We start from the raw sequence: 25,630 nt of genomic DNA, 5'->3' as shown, positions 1-25,630 counted from the left end.
ATACAGTAGATAACACAGGATCCACCATTCACAATAGGTGATATCACAGCTCACCTCCTCCTCCTGTGCAATGACTGATAACACCTCTATATACAGTAGATAACACAGGATCCACCATTCACAATAGGTGATGTCACAGCTCACCTCCTCCTCCTCCTGTACAATGGCTGATAACACCTCTATATACAGCAAATAAACAGGATCCACAATTCACAATAGGTGATGTCACAGCTCACCTCCTCCTCCTGTACAATGACTGATAACACCTCTATATACAGTAGATAACACAGGATCCGCCATTCACAATAGGTGATATCACAGCTCACCTCCTCCTCCTGTGCAATGACTGATAATACCTCTATATACAGGATATAACACAGGATCCACTATTCACAATAGGAGATGTCACAACTCAGCTCCTCCTCCTCCTGTACTTGGCTGATAACACCTCTATATACAGCAAATAACACAGGATCCACCATTCACAATAGGTAATATCACAGCTCACCTCCTCCTCCTGTGCAATGACTGATAGCACCTCTATATACAGTAGATAACACAGGATCCACCATTCACAATAGGTGATGTCACAGCTCACCTCCTCCTCCTCCTGTACAATGGCTGATAACACCTCTATATACAGAAAATAACACAGGATCCACCATTCACAATAGGTGTTGTCACAGTTGACCTCCTCTTCCTGTACAATGGCTGATCACACCTCTATGTACAGTAGATAACAAAGGATCCACCATTCACAATAGGTGATATCACAGGTCACCTCCTCCTCCTGTACAATGACTGATAACACCTCTATATACAGTAGATAAAACAGGATCCACCATTCACAATAGGTGATGTCACATCTCACCTCCTCCTGTACAATGACTGATAACACCTCTATATACAGTAGATAACACAGGATCCACCATTCACAATAGGTGATGTCACAGCTCACCTCCTCCTCCTGTACAATGACTGATAACACCTCTATATACAGTAGATAACACAGGATCCACCATTCACAATAGGTGATATCACAGCTCACCTCCTCCTCCTGTGCAATGACTGATAACACCTCTATATACAGTAGATAACACAGGATCCACCATTCACAATAGGTGATGTCACAGCTCACCTCCTCCTCCTCCTGAACAATGGCTGATAACACCTCTATATAGAGCAAATAACACAGGATCCACCATTCACAATAGGTGATATCACAGCTCACCTCCTCCTCCTGTGCAATGACTGATAGCACCTCTATACACAGTAGATAACACAGGATCCACCATTCACAATAGGTGATGTCACAGCTCACCTCCTCCTCCTCCTGTACAATGGCTGATAACACCTCTATATACAGCAAATAACACAGGATCCACCATTCACAATAGGTGTTGTCACAGCTGACCTCCTCTTCCTGAACAATGGCTGATCACACCTCTATGTACAGTAGATAACACAGGATCCACCATTCACAATAGGTGATATCACAGGTCACCTCCTCCTCCTGTACAATGACTGATAACACCTCTATATACAGTAGATAAAACAGGATCCACCATTCACAATAGGTGATGTCACATCTCACCTCCTCCTGTACAATGACTGATAACACCTCTATATACAGTAGATAACACAGGATCCACCATTCACAATAGGTGATGTCACAGCTCACCTCCTCCTCCTGTACAATGACTGATAACACCTCTATATAGAGCAAATAACACAGGATCCACCATTCACAATAGGTGATATCACAGCTCACCTCCTCCTCCTGTGCAATGACTGATAGCACCTCTATATACAGTAGATAACACAGGATCCACCATTCACAATAGGTGATGTCACAGCTCACCTCCTCCTCCTCCTGTACAATGGCTGATAACACCTCTATATACAGCAAATAACACAGGATCCACCATTCACAATAGGTGATGTCACATCTCACCTCCTCCTGTACAATGACTGATAACACCTCCATATACAGTAGATAACACAGGATCCACCATTCACAATAGGTGATGTCACAGCTCACCTCCTCCTCCTGTACAATGACTGATAACACCTCTATATACAGTAGATAAAACAGGATCCACCATTCACAATAGGTGATGTCACATCTCACCTTCTCCTGTACAATGACTGATAACACCTCTATATACAGTAGATAACACAGGATCCACCATTCACAATAGGTGATGTCACAGCTCACCTCCTCCTCCTGTACAATGACTGATAACACCTCTATATAGAGCAAATAACACAGGATCCACCATTCACAATAGGTGATATCACAGCTCACCTCCTCCTCCTGTGCAATGACTGATAGCACCTCTATATACAGTAGATAACACAGGATCCACCATTCACAATAGGTGATGTCACAGCTCACCTCCTCCTCCTCCTGTACAATGGCTGATAACACCTCTATATACAGCAAATAACACAGGATCCACCATTCACAATAGGTGTTGTCACAGCTGACCTCCTCTTCCTGAACAATGGCTGATCACACCTCTATGTACAGTAGATAACACAGGATCCACCATTCACAATAGGTGATATCACAGGTCACCTCCTCCTCCTGTACAATGACTGATAACACCTCTATATACAGTAGATAGAACAGGATCCACCATTCACAATAGATGATGTCACAGCTCACCTCCTCTTCCTCCTGTACAATGGATGATAACACCTCTATATAAAGCAGGTAACACAGGATCCACCATTCACAATAGGTGATGTCACAGCTCACCTCCCCCTCCTGTACAATGACTGAGTGATAACACCTCTAAATACAGTAGATAACAAAGGATCCACCAATCACAATAGGTGATGTCACAGCTCACCTCCTCCTCCTGTACAATGACTGATAACACCTCTATATACAGTAGATAACACAGGATCGACCATTCACAATAGGTGATGTCACAGCTAGCCTCCTCATGTACAATGGCTGACAACACCTCTATATACAGTCGATAACACAGGATCCACCATTCACAATAGGTGATGTCACAGCTCACCTCCTCTTCCTGTACAATGACTGATAATACCTCTATATACAGTATTTAACACAGGATCCACCATTCACAATAGTTGATGTCACAGCTCACCTCCTCTTCCTCCTGTACAATGGCTGATAACACCTCTATATAAAGCAGATAACACAGGATCCACCATTCACAATAGGTGATGTCACAGCTCACCTCCTCCTCCTGTACAACGACTGAGTGATAACACCTCTAAATACAGTAGATAACAAAGGATCCACCAATCACAATAGGTGATGTCACAGCTCACCTCCTCCTCCTGTACAATGACTGATAATACCTCTATATACAGTAGATAACACAGGATCCACCATTCACAATAGGTGATGTCACAGCTCACCTCCTGCTGTACAATGACTGATAATACCTCTATATACAGTTGATAACACAGGATCCACCGTTCACAATAGGTAATGTCACAGCTTACCTCCTGCTCCTGTACAATGACTGATAATCTGATAACACCTCTATATACAGTAGATGACACAGGATCCACCATTCACAATAGGTGATGTCACAGCTCACCTCCTCCTCCTGTATAATGACTGATAATACCTCTATATACAATCGATAACACAGGATCCACCATTCACAATAGGTAAAGTCACAGATCACCTCCTCCTCCTGTACAATGACTGATAAGATCTCTATATACAGTAGATAACACAGGATCCATCATATAAAATATGTGATGACACAGCTCACCTCCACCTCCTGTACAATGGCTGATCACACCTCTATATACAGTAGATAACACTGGATCCACCATTCACAATAGGTGATATCACAGCTCACCTCCTCCTCCTGTACAATGACTGATAACACCTCTATATACAGTAGATAACACAGGATCCACCATTCACAATAGGTGATATCACAGCTCATGTCCTCCTCCTGTGCAATGACTGATAACACCTCTATATACAGTGGATAACACAGGATCCACCATTCACAATAGGTGATGTCACAGCTCACCTCCTCTTCCTCCTGTGCAATGGCTGATAACACCTCTATATACAGCAAATAACACAGGATCCACCATTCACAATGGGTGTTGTGACAGCTGACCTCCTCTTCCTGTACAATGGCTGATCACACCTCTATATACAGTAGATAACACAGGATCCACCATTCACAATAGGTGATATCACAGGTCACCTCCTCCTCCTGTACAATGACTGATAACACCTCTATATACAGTAGATAACACAGGATCCACCATTCACAATAGGTGATGTCACAGCTCACCTCCTCTTCCTCCTGTACAATGGCTGATAACACCTCTATATACAGCAAATAACACAGGATCCACCATTCACAATAGGTGTTGTGACAGCTGACCTCCTCTTCCTGTACAATGGCTGATCACACCTCTATATACAGTAGATAACACAGGATCCACCATTCACAATAGGAGATGTCACAGCTCAGCTCCTCCTCCTGTACAAGTGCAGCGCCCCAGAGTCCTGGTCGTTGCAGTACTGATGCTCCGCTGCTAAGGGGGGCTATGGTACGTCTGATGGCACTGAAGGAGTTCACCTGACCAGGTATCACAGACACCAATACACTTCACAGTCTGGCCTCCAGGGGGAGCTAAGGGTGCTATGTATTAGGCCACTTCTCACAATCTGGTAAAACTGGGGGTTGGATAGGAAGTGAGTTAGAAAGCTGACTGGGTTGGAACCAGGCAACATCCTGTGGCAGAGGGTGTTGCAGGGGAAGATTCAGGGGGGTCCCTGTCAGGGGTGGGATCCTGACAGAGGCCTAGCGAACTGAGAGAATGTTACGGGACCGCACCTGCACCTGATCGCGGCGGTACCCTAAGAAAGGACAAGAAGCGAGGTTTATTGTACTGAGTGAGAAACGAGATCAACGCAACAAGGAGAAACACCAGTAGGAGTCGTGCTGTAAGACGAGGCAATATCCTACTGAGGCGCGCAGCCGGTGGCCGGAACGCCGAGGAAGTATAGAGCTCCAGGCCTAACTTCAAACCTACGGCAGGACAGTCAGTTATAGGCGGGCTGTCTCACCCAAATCACCTAAGAAGACATAGGGGGCCACAACAGGAGAGGGGCGACACTAGGGTCCAGGAAGAGCTCCGAGCCTACCCGTCATATGGGTGCGTCCTAGCCATATCATCTGGGGGACGAAGAAGAACATCATAATCGAGTTGTGAGGGAACTTCAGAAACAGACACAACAGTTGTGGGGACTATCCCGTAAGCACAGCAGGGGAGGACCACAACACACAAGCGCTAGAAGGTAGGCACAGATTTCCACCTGCAAAGGGAACTCTGGAGGTGCCATCGGACCGGCCGGACTCCCACAGCCCGGTTAACCATATTCCGGACCGAGGATCCTGAAGCATTCAGTAAAGAGGTAAAGAGACTGCAACCTGGTGTCCTCGTTATTTACTGCGACCTGCACCGCACCACTACAGCATCACCACCCACACCTTTCAATGGGCGCCCCTCAGCAGGGTCACGGACCGGGTCTAGCCACCGTGACAACCCCAGAGCAGAGACTCAGAGGCCCGGTACCGGGTACCCCTCGGCCCTGCGGCAGTGGGGGCGCTACAACTTGGCGTCACGAACAGGATCTACTTAAGCCTGAAATATCAGGTCATGTGTGCCTTGGAACTGTGATTTATTGTACTTGGACTGTGACTTATTGCAAAGACTGTGCATTGCCACTTGCTGCCAAAAGTTCCCGCCAAAACCCGCCGCCATTGCAGCGCAGAGGAAGAAGAAGGGCGTGTCATGGGAGGAGACTACCAAAGTGGCGTCAAAAGCAGCGACCGCCCCCTCCGACTTCTGCTGCGGGATGTCGACCGGCCCAGCAGCAGAGGAGAACCGCCCCCTGATTTGCAACGGTGGGAACGAGGTGAAGAGGGAGCTCGACCTCGGAGAAATGGCAGAGTCAAGTGCATGCACGGCTGCCGATCTCAAGACAGCGAAGATGATCAGCAGGTGTCCGAGCGACGACGAAGAGATCCCGGCTTGCCCTCGCCCACCAGAGGCGGACCCGCATCCACTGCAGCTGAAGGATCTGAACTCCTTGGAGCCGCCGGCGTAGGAGCCGAGCCTACCTATTCCGACCACGGAGCCAGCAGGTGCGGAGCTATGGAGAGCGGAGCCACATCGAGAGGCCACCTTGGAGGAGCCGCGGTCCGGGCTGCAGCCGATTCCAGTGTCCTTGTCAGCGGACCGGATCGACATCGGTGGAATCACATCAGGCGCAGGTATGGAAGGCGCCCCTACTCCCCCGACCGATCCTGCTCTCCTGACCGCTCCCGCTCCCACGGCCGCTCCTCACCCCAACAATAACTGTTTCCTCTCGGTGGAGCGGGTGATCCTCACCCCCGACACGATGTGGAGGCTGGTACCTCCACTACCGACCAAGATGGGAGAACCCATAGACGTGAGCTCAGACGGGGTGGTCCTCCGGTGGGACACCCCCTGGATCGGGCCAGATGGAGCTCGGGAGGAGGGCCTCACCCTTGCTGTGCTCACTTGGGAACAATATAAACAATGCTTGATCCTACACTGGAAAAACCGAAAAGAGACAGAACAAACTGACGCGCCAAAAATGAAACAGCCAAAGCCTGCGCATGGCAGGAAAGACGTGGTAAAGCGGGGAACTGTGCTGGCCTTCCACCCGAAGCGGGGTTGGGGCTCCATACAGGAACCGGGACTACCGACTGACATCTTCGTTACAAGTCACGATGTGAAGACTCCTTTCCGCAACCGATACGGTGACCCACTATTGCAAAGGGGGATCAGGTGACCTACACCCGTCACCGGAGTGCACAAGGATGGTGCGCTCGGAACGTCCAACGATGTGGGCCTGAGGGGGTGTCACCTGTTGCCTCGGCCATGATTGAACCAGACTTGACAGATCTTGCTACTATCGCCACCGTACGCCTTGTTGCAGCTACTGAGCTGGCAGCTAGGGTTAGCCTTCGAATCCAGACACCAGGTGACCTGATTGCACCTGAGGGATCAACCACCGATCCTGATACCGCATCAGCCGGAGACCAGGGACCGAAGCCGCCCCCGGTCAGGAGATGTCCACTACCGGCTGATGTCTTGCAATTTACTATGAAGCTTTAAAGTGCTTTGCAAACTGTAAATAGTTAACTGTTCGTCTTTTTATGTGTTCCTCTGCTGCTACGACCAGTCTAGGGTTAACTCTTAAAGGGATCCCTTAGTTTACCCGGGATCCCTATTTTGCCTTTTTGCTTTTGTTTTGTTTCTTGTTCATCATTGTTGAAAAGAACTGCTGGATCATGAACACTGCATGATTACAAACTCATTGTAAATAGTTTGCACCTTCTTAAAGGTGCCCTCTACTTGTTTTACAAAAGAAAGGACTCTTTGCGAAGAAACTGTTCCTGGAAACAGCACCGGAGTCCTTACGGCATATGGACTTGTAGCTTGAGAAGTTGCACTACCTCATAGAGACTTGGTCCCTTCTTAAAGGGGACGTTCATCGATAGCACTTAGAGAATGATGATACTTTAACAGAAGAAGTAATAATGCTGACATGTAGCAGTTATATGTAGTTAGCTAGCTAATTGTAAGGAATGTTTAATAATGTGTTAGAGAATGAGGACAGGAAGTGAACCCGTACGGGGTTAGTCGGTGAGTCCTCCTAGGAGCCATACAGAGATGGCTCGGTGATCCTGAACTGAGAGATGGATGATACGTTCTATACTGTGTATAGTAGCAGAAAGGCAGAAGGCCCGGGCGGAAAGGGGCGGTCCTGCAACAGAACGAGAGCAGTAGGCCTGGGGCAGATAGACAGGCGGTCCTGCAGATGTAAGGATGGAAAATGAAGGAAACGTTGATTAGCCTTATAGTGTTTTATAAGAAGGTCTTTAGTGGATTCAGTGTGTACGTCCTTAAAGGCAACGTTAAATTATTGTTCAAAAATTTGCACTTAGTAGAATACCCGGTTGGGTAAGGAAAAGTTATTTATAGTACGTTATTTAAAGTATTTAACCATGTTTGTAACGTTCAAGTGTCCTCACCTCCCATAAAGGGAAGCTCTGTTCAAATTTGCTTCTTGTTACTGTGTTTCAAAATTGTATGTCTTTTTGCTGACATGTATTGTTGTTTTCTTCCCAGTCCAGGAATACTGGATTTAACCGGGGGGGAGTGCAGCGCCCCAGAGTCCTGGTCGTTGCAGTACTGATGCTTCGCCGCTAAGGAGGGCTATGGTACGTCTAATGGCACTGAAGGAGTTCACCTGACCAGGTATCATAGACACCAATACACTTCACAGTCTGGCCTCCAGGGGGAGCTAAGGGTGCTATGTATTAGGCCACTCCTCACAATCTGGTAAAACTGGGGGTTGGATAGGAAGTGAGTTAGAAAGCTGACTGGGTTGGAACCAGGCAACATCCTGTGGCAGAGGGTGTTGCAGGGGAAGATTCAGGAGGGTCCCTGTCAGGGGTGGGATCCTGACAGAGGCCTAGCGAACTGAGAGAACGTTACGGGACCGCGCCTGCACCTGATTGCGGCGGTACCCTAAGAAAGGACAAGAAGCGAGGTTTATTGTGATGAGTGAGAAACGAGATCAACGCAACAAGGAGAAACACCAGTAGGAGTCGTGCTGTAAGACGAGGCAACATCCTACTGAGGCGCGCAGCCGGTGGCCGGAACGCCGAGGAAGTATAGAGCTCCAGGCCTAACTTCAAACCTACGGCAGGACAGTCAGTTATAGGCGGGCTGTCTCACTCAAATCACCTAAGAAGACATAGGGGGCAACAACAGGAGAGGGGCGACACTAGGGTCCAGGAAGAGCTCCGAGCCTACCCGTCATATGGGTGCGTCCTAGCCATATCATCTGGGGGACGAAGAAGAACATCATAATCGAGTTGTAGGGAACTTCAGAAACAGACACAACAGTTGTGGGGACTATCCCGTAAGCACAGCAGGGGAGGACCACAACACACAAGCGCTAGAAGGTAGGCACAGATTTCCACCTGCAAAGGGAACTCTGGAGGTGCCTTCGGACTGGCCGGACTCCCACAGCCCGGTTAACCGTATTCCGGACCGAGGATCCTGAAGCCTTCAGTAAAGAGGTAAAGAGACTGCAACCTGGTGTCCTCGTTATTTACTGCGACCTGCACCGCACCACTACAGCATCACCACCCACACCTTTCATTGGGCGCCCCTCAGCAGGGTCACGGACCGGGTCTAGCCACCGTGACAACCCCAGAGCAGAGACTCAGAGGCCCGGTACCGGGTACCCCTCGGCCCTGCGGCAGTGGGGGCGCTACACAATGACTGATAATACCTCGATATACAGGAGATAACACAGGATCCACCATTCACAATAGGTGATGTGTGTCACAGCTCACCTCCTCCTCCGGTAAAATTACTGATAATACCTCTATCTACAGGAGATAACACAGGATCAACCATGCACAATAGGTGATGTCACATCTCACCTCCTCCTTTACAATGACTGATAACACCTCTATATACAGTTGATAACACAGGATCCACCATTCACAATAGGTGATGTCACAGCTCACCTCCTCCTGTACAATGACTGATAACACTTCTATATACAGTAGATAACACAGTATCCACCATTCACAATAGGTGGTATCACAGCTCACCTCCACCTCCTGTGCAATGACTGATAACACCTCTATATACAGTAGATAACACAGGATCCACCATTCACAATAGGTGATATCACAGCTCACCCCCTCCTCCTCCTGTACAATGGCTGATAACACCTCTATATACAGCAAATAACACAGGATCCACCATTCACAATAGGCATTGTCACAGCTGACCTCCTCTTCCTGTACAATGGCTGATCACACCTCTATATACAGTAGATAACACAGGATCCACCATTCACAATAGGTGATATCACAGGTCCCCTCCTCCTCCTGTACAATGACTGATAACACCTCTATATACAGTAGATAACACAGGATCCACCATTCACAATAGGTGATGTCACAGCTCACCTCCTCTTCCTCCTTTACAATGGCTGATAACACCTCTATATAAAGCAGATAACACAGAATCCACCATTCACAATAGGTGACGTCACAGCTCACCTCCTCCTCCTGTACAATGACTGAGTGATAACACCTCTAAATACAGTAGATAACAAAGGATCCACCATTCACAAAAGGTGATGTCACAGTTCACCTCCTCCTCCTGTACAATGACTGATAACACCTCTATATACAGTAGATAACACAGGATCCACCATTCACAATAGGTGATGTCACAGCTAACCTCCTCACGTACAATGGCTGACAACACCTCTATATACAGTCGATAACACAGCATCCACCATTCACAATAGGTGATGTCACAGCTCACCTCCTCCTCCTGTACAATGACTGATAATACCTCTATAAACAGTCGATAAGACAGGATCCACCATTCACAATAGGTGATGTCACAGCTCACCTCCTCATGTACAATGGCTGACAACACCTCTATATACAGTCGATAACACAGGATCCACCATTCACAATAGGTGATGTCACAGCTCACCTCCTCTTCCTGTACAATGACTGATAATACCTTTATATACAGTATATAACACAGGATCCACCATTCACAATAGGCGATGTCACAGCTCACCTCCTCCTGTACAATGACTGATAATACCTCTATATACAGTTGATAACACAGGATCCCCCATTCACAATAGGTAATGTCACAGATTACCTCCTCCTCCTGTACAATGACTGATAACCTGATAACACCTCTATATACAGTAGATGACACAGGAACCACCATTCACAATAGGTGATGTCACAGCTCACCTCCTCCTCCTGTACAATGACTGATAATACCTCTATATACAGTATATAACACAGGATCCACCATTCACAATAGGTGATGTCACAGCTCACCTCCTCCTCCTGTACAATGACTGATAATACCTCTATATACAGTAGATAACACAGGATCCACCATTCACAATAGGTGATGTCACAGCTCACCTCCTCCTCCTGTACAATGACTGATAATACCTCTATATACAGTCGATAACACAGGATCCACCATTCACAATAGGCAATGTCACAGCTAACCTCCTCATGTACAATGGCTGACAACACCTCTATATACAGTCGATAACACAGGATCCTCCATACACAATAGGTGATGTCACAGCTCACCTCCTCCTCCTGTAAAATGACTAAGATGTCTGAATACAGTAGATAACACAGCATTCACCATTCGCAATAGGTGATGTCACAGCTCACCTCCTCCTCCTATACAATGACTGATAATACCTCTATATACAATATATAACACAAGATCCACCATTCACAATAGGTGATGTAACAGCTCACCTCCTCCTCCTGTACAATGACTGATAATACCTCTATAAACAGTCGATAACACAGGATCCACCATTCACAATAGGTGATGTCACAGCTCACCTCCTCCTCCTGTACAATGACTGATAATACCTCTATAAACAGTCGATAAGACAGGATCCACCATTCACAATAGGTGATGTCACAGCTCACCTCCTCATGTACAATGGCTGACAACACCTCCATATACAGTCGATAACACAGGATCCACCATTCACAATAGGTGATGTCACAGCTCACCTCCTCTTCCTGTACAATTACTGATAATACCTCTATATACAGTATATAACACAAGATCCACCATTCACAATAGGTGATGTAACAGCTCACCTCCTCCTCCTGTACATTGACTGATAATACCTCTATAAACAGTCGATAAGACAGGATCCACCATTCACAATAGGTGATGTCACAGCTCACCTCCTCCTCCTGTACAATGACTGATAATACCTCTATAAACAGTCGATAAGACAGGATCCACCATTCACAATAGGTGATGTCACAGCTCACCTCCTCATGTACAATGGCTGACAACACCTCCATATACAGTCGATAACACAGGATCCACCATTCACAATAGGTGATGTCACAGCTCACCTCCTCCTGTACAATGACTGATAATACTTCTATATACAGTTGATAACACAGGATCCCCCATTCACAATAGGTAATGTCACAGCTTACCTCCTCCTCCTGTACAATGACTGATAACCTGATAACACCTCTATATACAGTAGATGACACAGGAACCACCATTCACAATAGGTGATGTCACAGCTCACCTCCTCCTCCTGTACAATGACTGATAATACCTCTATATACAGTATATAACACAGGATCCACCATTCACAATAGGTGATGTAACAGCTCACCTCCTCCTCCTGTACAATGACTGATAATACCTCTATATACAGTAGATAACACAGGATCCATCATTCACAATAGGTGATATCACAGCTCACCTCCTTCTCCTGTACAATGACTGATAACACCTCTACATACAGTAGATAACACAGGATCCACCATTCACAATAGGTGATATCACAGCTCACCTCCTCCTCCTGTGCAATGACTGATAACACCTCTATATACAGTTGATAACACAGGATCACCCATTCACAATAGGTAATGTCACAGCTTACCTCCTCCTCCTGTACAATGAGTGATAACCTGATAACACATCTATATACAGTAGATGACACAGGAACCACCATTCACAATAGGTGATGTCACAGCTCACCTCCTCCTCCTGTACAATGACGGATAATACCTCTATATACAGTATATAACACAGGATCCACCATTCACAATAGGTGATGTCACAGCTCACCTCCTCCTCCTGTACAATGCCTGATAATACCTCTATATACAGTCGATAACACAGGATCCACCATTCACAATAGGTAAAGTCACAGATCACCTCCTCCTCCTGTACAATGACTGATAAGACCTCTATATACAGTAGATAACACAGGATCCACCATTCACAATAGGTGATATCACAGCTCACCCTCTCCTCCTGTACAATGACTGATAACACCTCTACATACAGTAGATAACACAGGATCCACCATTCACAATAGGTGATATCACAGCTCACCTCCTCCTCCTGTGCAATGACTGATAACACTTCTATATACAGTAGATAACACAGGATCCATCATATAAAATAGGTGATGACACAGCTCACCTCCACCTCGTGTACAATGGCTGATCACACCTCTATATACAGTAGATAACACAGGATCCACCATTCACAATAGGTGATGTCACAGCTCACAACCTCCTCCTGTAAAATGACTGATAACACCTCTACATACAGTAGATAACACAGGATCCACCATTCACAATAGGTGATATCACAGCTCACCTCCTCCTCCTGTGCAATGACTGATAACACCTCTATATACAGTAGATAACACAGGATCACCCATTCACAATAGGTAATGTCACAGCTTACCTCCTCCTCCTGTACAATGACTGATAACCTGATAACACATCTATATACAGTAGATGACACAGGAACCACCATTCACAATAGGTGATGTCACAGCTCACCTCCTCCTCCTGTACAATGACGGATAATACCTCTATATACAGTATATAACACAGGATCCACCATTCACAATAGGTGATGTCACAGCTCACCTCCTCCTCCTGTACAATGCCTGATAATACCTCTATATACAGTCGATAACACAGGATCCACCATTCACAATAGGTAAAGTCACAGATCACCTCCTCCTCCTGTGCAATGACTGATAAGACCTCTATATACAGTAGATAACACAGGATCCACCATTCACAATAGGTGATATCACAGCTCACCCTCTCCTCCTGTACAATGACTGATAACACCTCTACATACAGTAGATAACACAGGATCCACCATTCACAATAGGTGATATCACAGCTCACCTCCTCCTCCTGTGCAATGACTGATAACACTTCTATATACAGTAGATAACACAGGATCCATCATATAAAATAGGTGATGACACAGCTCACCTCCACCTCGTGTACAATGGCTGATCACACCTCTATATACAGTAGATAACACAGGATCCACCATTCACAATAGGTGATGTCACAGCTCACAACCTCCTCCTGTAAAATGACTGATAATACCTCTATATACAGGAGATAACACAGGATCCACCATTCACAATAGGAGATGTCACAGCTCAGCTCCTCCTCCTGTACAATGACTGATAATACCTCTATATACAGGAGATAACACAGGATCCACCATTCATAATAGGTGATGGGTGCCACAGCTCACCTCCTCCTCCGGTAAAATTACTGATAATACCTCTATCTACAGGAGATAACACAGGATCCACCATGCACAATAGGTGATGTCACATCTAACCTCCTCCTGTACAATGACTGATAACACCTATATATACAGTAGATAACACAGGATCCACCATTCACAATAGGTGATGTCACAGCTCACCTCCTCCTCCTGTACAATGACTGATAACACCTCTATATACAGTAGATAACACAGGATCCACCATTCACAATAGATGTCACAGCTCACCTCCTCCTCCTGTACAATGACTGATAACAACTCTATATACAGTAGATAACACAGGATCCACGATTCACAATAGGTGATGTCACAGCTCACCTCCCCCTCCTGTACAATAATTGATAACACCTGTATATACAGTAGATAACACAGGATCCACCATTCACAATAGGTGATGTGTGTCACAGCTCACCTCCTCCTCCGGTACAATTACTGATAATACGTCTATCTACAGGAGATAACACAGGATCAACCATTCATAATATTTGATTTCACAGCTCACCTCCTCCTCCTGTACAATGACTGATAACACCTCTATATACAGTAGATAACACAGGATCCACCATTAACAATAGGAGATGTCACAGCTCACCTCCTCCTCCTGTATAACGACTGATAACACCTCTATATTCACTAGATAACACAAGATCAACCATTCACAATAGGTGACGTCACAGCACACTTCCTCTTCCTGTACAATGACTGATAATACCTCTATATACAGTAGATCACACAGGATCCACCATTCACAATAGGTGATGTCACAGCTCACCTCCTCCTCCCATACAATGACTGATAATACCTCTATACAGCAGATAACACAGCATACATCATTCACAATAGGTGATGTCACAGCTTACCTCCTCCTCCTCCTGTACAATGAATGATAAATCCTCTATATACAGTAGATAACACAGGATCCACGTTTCACAATAGGTGATGTCAAAGCTCACCTCCCCTTGTACAATGACTGATAACACCTCTATATACAGTAGATAACACAGGATCCACCATTAATAATAGGTGATGTCACAGCTCACCTCCTCCTCCTGTATAATGACTGATAACACCTATATATTCACTAGATAACACAAGATCCACCATTCACAATAAGTGAAGTCACAGCTCACTTTCTCTTCCTGTACAATGACTGATAATACCTCTATATACAGTAGATCACACAGGATCCACCATTCACAATAGGTGATGTCACAGCTCACCTCCTCCTCCTGTACAATGACTGATAATACCTCTATACAGGAGATAACACAAGATCCATCATTCACAATAGGTGATGTCACAGCTCACCTCCTCCTCCTCCTGTACAATGAATGATAAAACCTCTATATACAGGAGATAACACAGGATCCACCATTCACAATAGGTGATGTCAAAGCTCACCTCCCCTTGTACAATGACTGATAACACCTTTATATACAGTAGATAACACAGGATCCACTATTTACAATAGGTGATGTCACAGCTCACCTCCTCCTCCTGTACAATGACTGATCACACCTCTATATACAGTAGATAACACAGGATCCACCATTAACAATAGGTCATGTCACAGCTCACCTCCTCCTCGTGTATAATGACTGATAACTCCTCTATATTCACTAGATAACACAAGATCCACCACTCACAATAGGTGAAGTCACAGCTCACTTCCTCTTCCTGTACAATGACTGATAATACCTCTATATACAGTAGATCACACAGGATCCACCATTCACAATAGGTGATGTGACAGCTCACCTCCTCCTCCTGTACAATGACTGATAATACCTCTATACAGGAGATAACACAGGATCCACCATTCACAATAGGTGATGTCACAGCTCACCTCCTCCTCCTGTACAATAACTGATAACACCTCAATATACAGTAGATAACACAGGATCCACCATTCACAGAAGGAGATGTCACAGCTCACCTCCACTTCCTGTACAATGACTGATAATACCTCTATATACAGGAGATAACACAGGATCCACCATTCACAATTGGTGATGTGTGTCACAGCTCACCTCCTCCTCCGGTACAATTACTGATAATACGTCTATCCACAGGAGATAACACAGGATCCACCATTCACAATATGTGATGTCACAGCTCACCTCCTCCTCCTGTATAATGACTGATAACACCTCTATATTCACTAGATAACACAAGATCCCCCATTCACAATAGGTGACGTCACAGCTCACTTCCTCTTCCTGTACAATGACTGATAATACCTCTATATACAGTAGATCACACAGGATCCACCATTCACAATAGGTGATGTCACAGCTCACCCCCTCCTCCCATACAATGACTGTTAATACCTCTATACAGCAGATAACACAGGATCCATCATTCACAATAGGTGATGTCACAGCTCACCTCCTTCTCCTGTACAATGACTGATAACACCTCTATATTCACTAGATAACACAAGATCCACCATTCACAATAAGTGAAGTCACAGCTCACTTCCTCTTCCTGTACAATGACTGATAATACCTCTATGTACAGTAGATCACACAGGATCCACCATTCACAATAGGTGATGTCACAGCTCACCTCCTCCTCCTGTACAATGACTGATAACACCTCTATATACAGTAGATAACACAGGATCCACCATTCACAATAGGTGATGTCACAGCTAACCTCCTCATGTACAATGGCTGACAACACCTCTATATACAGTCGATAACACAGCATCCACCATATTCAATAGGTGATGTCACAGCTCACCTCCTCCTCCTGTACAATGACTAAGATGTCTGAATACAGTCGATAACACAGCATCCACCATATTCAATAGGTGATGTCACAGCTCACCTCCTCCTCCTGTACAATGACTGATAATACCTCTATATACAATATATTACACAAGATCCACCATTCACAATAGGTGATGTCACTGCTCACCTCCTCCTCCTGTACAATGACTGATAATACCTCTATAAACAGTCGATAAGACAGGATCCACCATTCACAATAGGTAATGTCACAGCTCACCTCCTCCTCCTGTACAATGACTGATAATACCTCTATATACAATATATTACACAGGATCCACCATTCACAATCGGTGATGTCATAGCTCACCTCCTCATGTACAATGGCTGACAAGTGACAACACCTCTATATACAGTCGATAACACAGGATCCACCATTCACAATAGGTGATGTCACAGCTCACCTCCTCTGTTGTGGATTCTGTTTGTGGGCTCCCTCTGGTGGTTACTGCTGGTACTGGGTGACTTTGGTGGGTTGCGGCCTTTGGTTTCCACCTGTCCATCAGAGGCTGGGTGTTTCCTATTTTACCTGGCCTTTCTGTCATTCCCTTGCCAGCTATCAATGTATTCAGATGTGCTCTGTTTGGTTCCTGCCTACCTGCTCCCAGATCTTTCAGGATAAGCTAAGTGCTGATTTTCAGTTGTTTGGTTTTTTGTCCAGCTTGCTTATTATGTCTCTATGCTAGCTGGTAGCTCTAGTGGACTGAGGTTCTCCCCATGTGCCATGAGTTGGCACATGGGTTCTTGTAATCTCAGGATGGTTTTTTTGATTAGGGTTTTTTGCTGACCGCTCAGCCCCCTTTTGTATCTTTCTGCTTTCTAGTTTACAGCGGGCCTCAATTTGCTAAAGCTATATATATCATCTCTATGTGTGTGCCTTCCTCTCATTTCACCGTCAATACATGCAGGGCCGGCGTTAGGGCCAGGCAGACTAGGCAGCTGCCTGGGGCCCCCACTCCCTTGGGGGCCCCCAGCATCTACAGCAGAAGCTTCACTGATAATAGCATTATCAGTGAAGCTTCCGAGTAGAGACTGGTTAAGGACCTGTAGTGACATCACGATCAGGTGACCTGCCATGTGACCGTGATGTCACCACAGGCCATGTACTCTGGGAATGTTTGTAGCAGTAAAATAGGAGCCTGCAGTGAAGCACAGGAGCAGCGGCCACTGAACCTCCCCCATCAGCGTGATAGAAGTGCTCATTGGCCAGCGCCCTGTCCTGCTGCACGGAGCCTCTGAGGGGAAGGGAGAGAGACCCAGCACCAGTAACAGCCTGAGCCGGCAGATAAGTAAAGAGCACCGTCCCACTGTGTGTGCTGCTCCTGGTGATGATGGCTCCTGTCCTGCTGTCAGCAACTCCTGCTCTTGTCGGCAGTCCCAGCAGAGGAGAGGGCAGGGAGGTGTCTGCTGGGAGCAGGAGGAGCTGCATCTGATAGTGTGCATCATCTCATTCCCTCCAGCATAAAGGTGTGTGTGTGTGTGTATAGCGTGTGTCATGTGTAGTGTGTGCTTATGTGAATCACATGTATCAAATGAGCATTTGTTGTGCTGCATGTGTGTGCCGTGTATGTGTGCATGTATAAGTGTGTCTTTGCTTGCCGTGTGTGTGTGTGTGTGTGTGTGTATGTATATATATATATATATTGTATGTGTGTATATATATGTGTGTGTATGTATGTGTGTATAAATGCGTGCCATGTATGTGTATAAATGCATGCCATGTATATATTTGTGTGTATAAGTGCATGCCATGTGTGTGTTTATGTGTGTGTAAAATATATATATACGCTATGTATGTGTGTATGTATAAGAATGCTATGTATGTGTCTGTGTATAAGTGCATGCCATATATATGTGTGTGTATATAAGTGTGTGCCGTGTATGTGTGTATGCGTGCGTGCCATGTACATGTATGTGTGTATAAGTGTGTGTGTATAAGCATGTGTCATGTGCGTGTGTGTTTAATTGTGTGTATATATATATATATATATATATATGACACACACACACACAGCCCTGCTGCTTATAGCATGATACTATATGGGGACAGATTGATCTACTAGTGTTCTGTCCCCATCATTCGATTCGTCCTCAGACGATGTAAAGAGGCCGAGAAACAAGAGCCAAACGACTTCAATGTTGTCAATCGCACGCATCGAACGGTCTGAACTCAACGCATGTAAATGCAACCAAAATGTTTGAGCGTCATGGTGCAATATGTATGTGAGCATTGGGGGCCTCATTTTAAACTTTTGCCTAGGGCCCCACTTTGTCTAAAACCGGCCCTGAATACATGTGAGGGGGCAACTATATCTTTTGGGGTTCATTCCTCTGGAGGCAAGTGAGGTCTTATTTTCTCTGCAGTACTAGTTAGCTCTTAGGCTGGTGCGTGGCGTCTAGAACCAACGTAGGCACGCTCCCTGGCTATCTCTAGTTGCGTTTGTCAGGCGTAGGGCAGCGGTCAGCCCAGGTTCCATCACCCTAGAGCTCGTCCGTTATTTATTTGTACTTTGCTTGTCCTGTGCTATCCCTAGCCATTGGGGATTCATGACAGTATAGCCGGCCCGCAAAGCGTTAATTGTTTGGGCTGAAGCAGGAGAAAAAGAAGTGTTTAAGGGAATTTTTTTTTTTTTTTTTTTTTTCCTTCAGAGTTTTGCTGCCTAGCCCTTAATTGCTGTCTAGCTGCTTCTTACCTCCTCTTAACCCTTGAATGGCTCTGATCTTAGCTGTTTAACATGGATGTCCAGAGTTTGGCTTCCAGCCTGAGTAATCTCGCGGCAAAAGTTCAAAACATACAGGATTTTGTTGTTCACACTCCCATGTCTGAACCTAGAATTCCTATTCCAGAGTTCTTTTCTGGAGATAGATCTACCTTCCTGAATTTCAGGAACAATTGTAAATTGTTTCTTTCTTTAACATCTCGCTCCTCTGGAGACCCTGCTCAACAGGTCAAGATTGTAATATCTTTCCTGCGGGGCGACCCTCAGAATTGGGCATTTGCATTGGCACCAGGGGATCCTGCATTGCTCAGTGTGGATGCGTTTTTTCTGGCATTGGGATTGCTCTATGAGGAACCTAACCTGGAGATTCAGGCTGAAAAGGCTTTATTAGCCCTCTCTCAGGGGCATGATGAAGCGGAAATATATTGTCAAAAATTTCGGAAATGGTCGGTGCTTACTCAGTGGAATGAGTGCGCCCTGGCTGCAAACTTCAGAAATGGTCTTTCTGAGGCCATTAAGGAGATTATGGTGGGGTTCCCTACGCCTACAGGTCTGAATGAGTCTATGGCTATGGCCATTCAGATTGATCGGCGTTTACGGGAGCGCAAACCCGTGCACCAGTTGGCGGTGTCTTCTGAACAGGCACCTGAGACTATGCAATGTGATAGAATTCAGTCCAGAAGTGAACGGCAAAATTATAGGCGGAAAAATGGATTGTGTTTTTATTGTGGTGATTCAGCTCATGTTATATCAGCATGCTCTAAACGCACAAAAAGGGTTGATAAATCTTTTGCCATTGGTACTCTGCAGCCTAAGTTCATTTTGTCTGTGACTCTGATTTTTTCACTGTCTTCCATTTCCGTCGATGCCTATGTGGATTCGGGCGCTGCCCTGAGTCTTATGGATTGGTCATTTGCTAAACGCTGCGGTTTTAGTCTGGAGCCTCTGGAAGTTCCTATTTCTCTGAAGGGAATTGACTCTACACCATTGGCTATGAATAAACCGCAGTACTGGACACAAGTGACCATGCGCATGACTCCCGTTCATCAGGAGGTGATTCGCTTCCTTGTACTGTATAATTTACATGATGTACTAGTGCTTGGTCTGCCATGGTTACAAACTCATAATCCTGTCCTGGACTGGAAAACAATGTCTGTGTTAAGCTGGGGATGTCAGGGGGTTCATGGTGATGCACCTCCGATTTCAATCGCTTCATCTACTCCTTCTGAGATCCCTGCGTTCTGACTATAGGGATGTTTTTGAGGAGCCTAAGCTCAATTCGCTCCCTCCTCATAGAGAGTGTGACTGTGCTATAGAATTGATTCCTGGCAGTAAGTTCCCTAAGGGTCGTTTATTTAATCTGTCACTACCAGAGCATACTGCTATGCGGAATTATATTAAGGAGTCCTTGGAAAAGGGACATATTCGTCCATCTTCGTCCCCTCTGGGAGCAGGTTTTTTTTTCGTGGCAAAAAAAGATGGTTCCCTGAGGCCTTGTACAGATTATCGCCTTCTAAATAAGATTACAGTCAAATATCAGTATCCATTGCCATTATTAACTGATTTGTTTGCTCGCATTAAGGGGGCCAGGTGGTTCACTAAGATAGATCTTCGCGGTGCGTATAATCTGGTGCGGATAAAACAGGGTGATGAGTGGAAAACCGCATTTAATACGCCTGAGGGCCATTTTGAGTATTTGGTAATGCCTTTTGGACTCTCCAATGCTCCGTCAGTCTTTCAGTCCTTTATGCACAATATTTTCCGTGAATATCTGGATAAGTTTATGATTGTGTATTTGGATGATATTTTGGTGTTTTCTGATGACTGGGAGTCTCATGTTCTACAGGTCAGGAAGGTGTTTCAGGTTCTGCGGGCCAATTCTCTGTTTGTGAAGGGCTCAAAGTGTCTCTTCGGAGTCCAGAAGATTTCTTTTTTGGGGTACATTTTTTCTCCTTCTACTATTGAGATGGATCCCGTCAAGGTTCAGGCTATTTGTGACTGGACACAACCTACATCTGTTAAGAGCCTTCAGAAGTTCTTGGGGTTTGCTAATTTTTATCGTCGGTTCATTGCTAATTTTTCCAGTATTGTTAAACCTTTGACTGATTTGACTAAAAAGGGTGCTGATGTTGCTGATTGGTCTCCTGCGGCTGTGGAGGCCTTTCAGGAACTTAAGCGCCGGTTTTCTTCTGCTCCTGTGTTGTGTCAACCAGATGTTTCACTTCCTTTTCAGGTTGAGGTTGATGCTTCCGAGATTGGAGCGGGGGCGGTTTTGTCACAGAGAAGTTCTAATGGCTCGGTGATGAAGCCATGTGCATTCTTCTCTAGAAAATTCTCGCCCGCCGAGCGCAATTATGATGTGGGTAATCGGGAGCTTTTGGCCATGAAATGGGCATTTGAGGAGTGGCGTCATTGGCTTGAGGGTGCTAAACATCGTGTGGTGGTCTTGACTGATCACAAGAATCTCATTTACCTTGAGTCTGCCAGGCGTTTGAATCCTAGACAGGCTCGTTGGTCGTTGTTTTTTTCTCGTTTCAATTTCGTGGTTTCATACCTGCCAGGTTCAAAGAATGTGAAGGCAGATGCTCTTTCCAGGAGTTTTGTGCCTGACTCTCCTGGAGCCTCTGGGCCTACTGGTATCCTTAGGGATGGGGTAATATTGTCCGCCGTATCCCCAGACTTGCGACGTGCATTGCAGGAGTTTCAGGTGGATAAACCGGATCGTTGTCCCCCAGAAAGACTGTTTGTCCCGGATGATTGGACCAGTAGAGTCATCTCCGAGGTCCATTCTTCTGTGTTGGCTGGTCATCCTGGAATATTTGGTACTAGAGACTTGGTGGCCAGGTCTTTTTGGTGGCCTTCCTTGTCTAGGGATGTGCGTACCTTTGTGCAGTCTTGTGAAGTGTGTGCTCGAGCTAAACCTTGCTGTTCTCGGGCCAGTGGGTTGTTGTTATCTTTGCCCATTCCGAAGAGGCCTTGGACACACATTTCCATGGATTTTATTTCTGATCTCCCGGTTTCACAGAAAATGTCCGTTATCTGGGTTGTGTGTGACCGCTTTTCCAAGATGGTTCATTTGGTGCCCTTGCCTAAGTTGCCCTCCTCCTCTGAGTTGGTCCCTTTATTTTTTCAGAACGTGGTTTGTTATGGTTCTCAATGGCAAGAGAACATAGCCCAGCAAACATAAGAACTAGCTCTTGGAAGGATGGAAACTAAACTGACCATGAACTAAACCTGCCGCACAACTAACAGTAGCCGGGTAGCGTAGCCTGCGTTTTATCCCTAGACGCCCAGCGCCGGCCGGAGGACTAACTAATCCTGGCAGAGGAAAATATAGTCCTGGCTCACCTCTAGAGAAATTTCCCCGAAAGGCAGACAGAGGCCCCCACAAATAATGGCGGTGATTTTAGATGAAATGACAAACGTAGTATGAAAATAGGTTTAGCAAAATTGAGGTCCGCTTACTAGATAGCAGGAAGACAGAAAGGGCACTTTCATGGTCAGCTGAAAACCCTATCAAAATACCATCCTGAAATTACTTTAAGACTCTAGTATTAACTCATAACATCAGAGTGGCAATTTCAGATCACAAGAGCTTTCCAGACACAGAAACGAAACTACAGCTGTGAACTGGAACAAAATGCAAAAACAAACAAGGACTAAGTCCAACTTAGCTGGGAGTTGTCTAGCAGCAGGAACATGCACAGAAAGGCTTCTGATTACAATGTTGACCGGCATGGAAGTGACAGAGGAGCAAGGCTAAATAGCGACTCCCACATCCTGATGGAAACAGGTGAACAGAGAGGATGATGCACACCAGTTCAATTCCACCAGTGGCCACCGGGGGAGCCCAAAATCCAATTTCACAACAGTACCCCCCCCTCAAGGAGGGGGCACCGAACCCTCACCAGAACCACCAGGGCGATCAGGATGAGCCCTATGAAAGGCACGGACCGAATCGGAGGCATGAACATCAGAGGCAGTCACCCAAGAATTATCCTCCTGACCGTATCCCTTCCATTTGACCAGATACTGGAGTTTCCGTCTGGAAACACGGGAGTCCAAGATTTTTTCCACAACGTACTCCAACTCGCCCTCAACCAACACCGGAGCAGGAGGCTCAACGGAAGGCACAACCGGTACCTCATACCTGCGCAATAATGACCGATGAAAAACATTATGAATAGAAAAAGATGCAGGGAGGTCCAAACGGAAGGACACAGGGTTAAGAATCTCCAATATCTTGTACGGGCCGATGAACCGAGGCTTAAACTTGGGAGAAGAAACCCTCATAGGGAGAAAACGAGAAGACAACCACACCAAGTCCCCAACACAAAGCCGAGGACCAACCCGACGCCGGCGGTTGGCAAAAAGCTGAGTCTTCTCCTGGGACAACTTCAAATTGTCCACTACCTGCCCCCAAATCTGATGCAACCTCTCCACCACAGCATCCACTCCAGGACAATCCGAAGATTCCACCTGACCAGAAGAAAATCGAGGATGAAACCCCGAATTACAGAAAAAGGGAGACACCAAGGTGGCAGAGCTGGCCCGATTATTGAGGGCAAACTCCGCTAAAGGCAAAAAAGCAACCCAATCATCCTGATCTGCAGACACAAAACACCTCAAATATGTCTCCAAGGTCTGATTCGTCCGCTCGGTCTGGCCATTAGTCTGAGGATGGAAAGCAGACGAGAAAGACAAATCTATGCCCATCCTAGCACAGAATGCTCGCCAAAATCTAGACACGAATTGGGTACCTCTGTCAGAAACGATATTCTCAGGAATACCATGCAAACGGACCACATTTTGAAAAAACAGAGGAACCAACTCGGAAGAAGAAGGCAACTTAGGCAGGGGAACCAAATGGACCATCTTAGAGAAACGATCACACACCACCCAGATGACAGACATCTTCTGAGAAACAGGAAGATCCGAAATAAAATCCATCGAGATGTGCGTCCAGGGCCTCTTCGGGATAGGCAAGGGCAACAACAATCCACTAGCCCGAGAACAACAAGGCTTGGCCCGAGCACAAACGTCACAAGACTGCACGAAGCCTCGCACATCTCGAGACAGGGAAGGCCACCAGAAGGACCTTGCCACCAAATCCCTGGTACCAAAGATTCCAGGATGACCTGCCAACGCAGAAGAATGAACCTCAGAAATGACTTTACTGGTCCAATCATCAGGAACAAACAGTCTACCAGGTGGGCAACGATCAGGTCTATCCGCCTGAAACTCCTGCAAGGCCCGCCGCAGGTCTGGAGAAACGGCAGACAATATCACTCCATCCTTAAGGATACCTGTAGGTTCAGAATTACCAGGGGAGTCAGGCTCAAAACTCCTAGAAAGGGCATCCGCCTTAACATTCTTAGAACCCGGCAGGTAGGACACCACAAAATTAAACCGAGAGAAAAACAACGACCAGCGCGCCTGTCTAGGATTCAGGCGTCTGGCGGACTCAAGATAAATTAGATTTTTGTGGTCAGTCAATACCACCACCTGATGTCTAGCCCCCTCAAGCCAATGACGCCACTCCTCAAAAGCCCACTTCATGGCCAAAAGCTCCCGATTCCCAACATCATAATTCCGCTCGGCGGGCGAAAATTTACGCGAGAAAAAAGCACAAGGTCTCATCACGGAGCAATCGGAACTTCTCTGCGACAAAACCGCCCCAGCTCCGATTTCAGAAGCGTCGACCTCAACCTGAAAAGGAAGAGCAACATCAGGCTGACGCAACACAGGGGCGGAAGAAAAGCGGCGCTTAAGCTCCCAAAAGGCCTCCACAGCAGCAGGGGACCAATCAGCAACATCAGCACCCTTCTTAGTCAAATCAGTCAATGGTTTAACAACATCAGAAAAACC

General features: G+C 46.1%; 1 long non-coding RNA gene across 1 annotated transcript; it reads right to left on the bottom strand.

The window, feature by feature from the left end:
* Positions 1-1,026: 1,026 nt before the first annotated feature.
* LOC143770340 (uncharacterized) lies at positions 1,027-1,735 on the bottom strand. The gene is made up of 3 exons (XR_013214607.1): positions 1,712-1,735; positions 1,322-1,354; positions 1,027-1,138 (listed from the first exon to the last, which is right to left on the bottom strand). It is a non-coding gene; the product is annotated as an uncharacterized LOC143770340 (long non-coding RNA).
* Between the last annotated feature and the right edge of the window lie 23,895 nt (positions 1,736-25,630).

This window comes from Ranitomeya variabilis, chromosome 4 (genome assembly GCF_051348905.1).
Source record: "Ranitomeya variabilis isolate aRanVar5 chromosome 4, aRanVar5.hap1, whole genome shotgun sequence".
Classification (NCBI taxonomy): domain Eukaryota; kingdom Metazoa; phylum Chordata; class Amphibia; order Anura; family Dendrobatidae; genus Ranitomeya; species Ranitomeya variabilis.
Note: the sequence above shows the minus strand (reverse complement) of the source record. Positions and strands in the feature narration are given on the sequence as shown.